The sequence below is a fragment of the Micropterus dolomieu genome, linkage group LG17 (assembly GCF_021292245.1).
Source record: "Micropterus dolomieu isolate WLL.071019.BEF.003 ecotype Adirondacks linkage group LG17, ASM2129224v1, whole genome shotgun sequence".
NCBI lineage: Eukaryota > Metazoa > Chordata > Actinopteri > Centrarchiformes > Centrarchidae > Micropterus > Micropterus dolomieu.
The window spans coordinates 37,502,598-37,505,452 of record NC_060166.1 but is presented as its reverse complement, the minus strand read 5'-3'; the positions used below and the strand labels follow the sequence as shown (position 1 = coordinate 37,505,452).

The following is a 2,855-nucleotide window of genomic DNA, read 5'->3' as shown; positions in this document are numbered from 1 at the left end:
AGAGAGACAGAGACCCGCAGCTCCGGGACAGACAGGTGAGAGAGAGAGAGAGAGGGGGAGAGAGAGAGAGAGAGAGAGAGAGAGAGAGAGAGAGACCCGCAGCTCCGGGACAGACAGGTGAGAGAGAGAGAGAGAGAGAGAGAGAGAGAGAGAGAGAGAGACCCGCAGCTCCGGGACAGACAGGTGTGTGAGAGAGAGAGAGAGAGAGAGAGAGTAAAGGTGAGGATCTGTCAGGTAGGAAACAGGGAAGTGAACGGACTCAATGAGCTTCACAACTTTAAAGTACTTTCGGCTAATATTTAGGTGCCACCTGCTTACAGTAGTGTAGTAAGTACAGGATACTACTTGTGTAGGCCTACCTATAATATAGCAATGGTGGACAGTCTTTTCACGAGTGCAAAGACCATAAAACACATAAAACAGATAAAAGCAGGAAAAAAAACCATAAGAAATATAAATACAATTAAAAGAAAAATAAATACTAAAAGCAGGAAAGGCTGACCTAAAGATGTTTTAAGAAGGGACTTAAAATCGTTCACTGACTCAGCCGCCGTTCTGTAGTCTGCAGTAACCAAGTACATTTACTCAAGTACTGTACTTAAGTACAAATTAGAGGTACTTGTGTAGGTTTTCTTAAGTACTTCTTAGGAGTTAATCAAATATGTTTTGTTACAAATCAAACTACCCAACAGTTCGTCGTTGATCGACAGAAATTTAATTGGCAACTGTTTTGATAACTGAAGTCATTTTTCATATAAAACATTTCATGTGAAGTATTGCTGCTTTACTTTTGATTATATTTACGTATTTTTAGTCATTTTGAGGTTTGGTCTGAGTGCAACGTGACAACACCCTGCATGAGTGATAATAGTCCAGTGAAAGAATATATTGTTCTTTAGTAAAAAGTAAAGGATCTGAATACTTCATCCAGCACTATGTAAAGGTGAGGTAGGAAACCCAGAGGTCAACGGACTGTATAGTACAGGCCTATACAATAATATAGTAATATAGTACAGAAAAGTACAGGCCTATACAATAATATAGTAATATAGTACAGGATAGTACAGAAAAGTACAGGCCTATACAATAATATAGTAATATTACAGGATAGTACAGAAAAGTACAGGCCTATACAATAATATAGTAATATAGTACAGGATAGTACAGAAAAGTACAGGCCTATACAATAATATAGTAATATAGTACAGGATAGTACTGTATTTTTAGCATGCAGGCAGCATCGCTCTGTGGATCAATGTGGTCCAGACTGAAAGGTCTCAAAAGCTGTAGTATCAAACTGTATAATTCTGAAAAGTTCTGCAGTACAGTGTAGTTTAGTGCAGTATCAGTTGTACTGAAGTGTAGTATTACAGTGTAGTAGTGCAGTACTACAATATAATGCACAGTTACCATTTGCTACAGTTTAGTTTTGAGCATCATTGTACTGTATATACTGATGCAAGAGTATGTTAAAGCACTGAATAGTAATGTACAGTAATAGTACTAATATACTGTCAGTTAAGTTTTAATTTTGTTGTACATTTATGGAGGTTTTATATTATCATTTATATATATATATATATATATATATATATATATATGTGCCTGAGAAGACGACCTGAGGGGTAAAATCCTTTAAACATCCTTTTGTAATGAGGCTGGTTTTGCGCTGATTGTGTTATACTATACTACACACACACACACACACACACACACACACACACACACACACACACACACACACACACACACACACACACACGGCAAGTTAACCTGTAATCTGACAGCAGGTCAGTTAATCTGCAGCAACAATTAAGAGTCTAATTCACAAACCAACATACCAACAAGGTGACACATTAACAGAGAGGACAGGAGGAGAGGAGAGGAAACAAGGAAGGAGAGGACACAAGGAAGGGAGACAAGGAAAGGAGTTGAGAAAATGATTACAGGAGAGAGGGAAAGAGGTTAGAAGACAATATAAAACAAGAAGGAAGGAAAGGAGACACGGAGGTGAGGGAAGGAAACAGGAAATGAGAGTAGACAAGGAAAAGACGAGGAAACAAAGACGAGGAAACAAAGACGAGGAAACAAAGCGACCTCAGTCCCTGTTCTCACCTGTGACACCACGATGGTGGAACCAGGTACCGTACGCCATCAGAGCAGGGGCGTCCCTCTCTGACTTCAAGAAGCTCCTGAAAACTCTGCAGAGGAGGATAGGAGACAAGGAAAGAAGAGGAAGGAGTGATGGAAAGAGGAAAGGACAAAAGAAAGGAGGCGAGGAGGCAAGGAAAGAAGAAGAAAGAGGAGAGGACTGTTTTGTCCTTGTTCAGATGGAGGAGGTAAAGATGTCTCCTTCCAAAGATCAAAGGTCAGCTGTGGTGGCGCTGCCTTCTTCTTGTGTATAGCCTGAAATAATAAACGCTGAAGGCTGAAGTAAGTCAGGCTGGGCGTCCATGTTGCAGCAGACGCGTCTTCCCCTCCAGCAGAGGCTGGTCTGTTCACTGGTTAAGTGGTCGTGGAGGGGGGTTAATCACCTCGGCCAGCGGGGCTGCTGCACAACACATAGCTGCAGTGTGAGCGCAGCGGCCATATGTGGAGGCAGGAGAAGGCGGCCTGATACTTGCATGTTGTTCCTCAAATGTAAGTCGCTTTGGATAAAAGCGCCAAGTGTGAGTAAATGTTAATGTTAATGTTGGCTTATTTTCCCCTGAAAGACTTGACTTGAGACTTGAAAGCATAAAGTTTCAAATAAATACATGGATGCCAGTTTACAGACTCTGGGCTGAGCAGTTATGTAAAGTAAAACAATAAGGGTCCTAAAATTGACCCTTGTGGAACACCAGATTTTGTACAAG

The 2,855-nt window shown here is 40.9% G+C and overlaps 1 protein-coding gene across 1 annotated transcript in view; it reads right to left on the bottom strand.

The window, feature by feature from the left end:
- The window catches only part of gmnc (geminin coiled-coil domain containing), an 11,583-nt gene extending 9,440 nt beyond the window's left edge, over positions 1-2,143 (bottom strand). Inside the window, exon 1 of the mRNA XM_046074001.1 lies at positions 2,116-2,143. The gene's annotated coding sequence lies outside the window, so the exon portion shown is untranslated. The remainder of the gene's footprint in view (positions 1-2,115) is intronic.
- Positions 2,144-2,855: the final 712 nt, after the last annotated feature.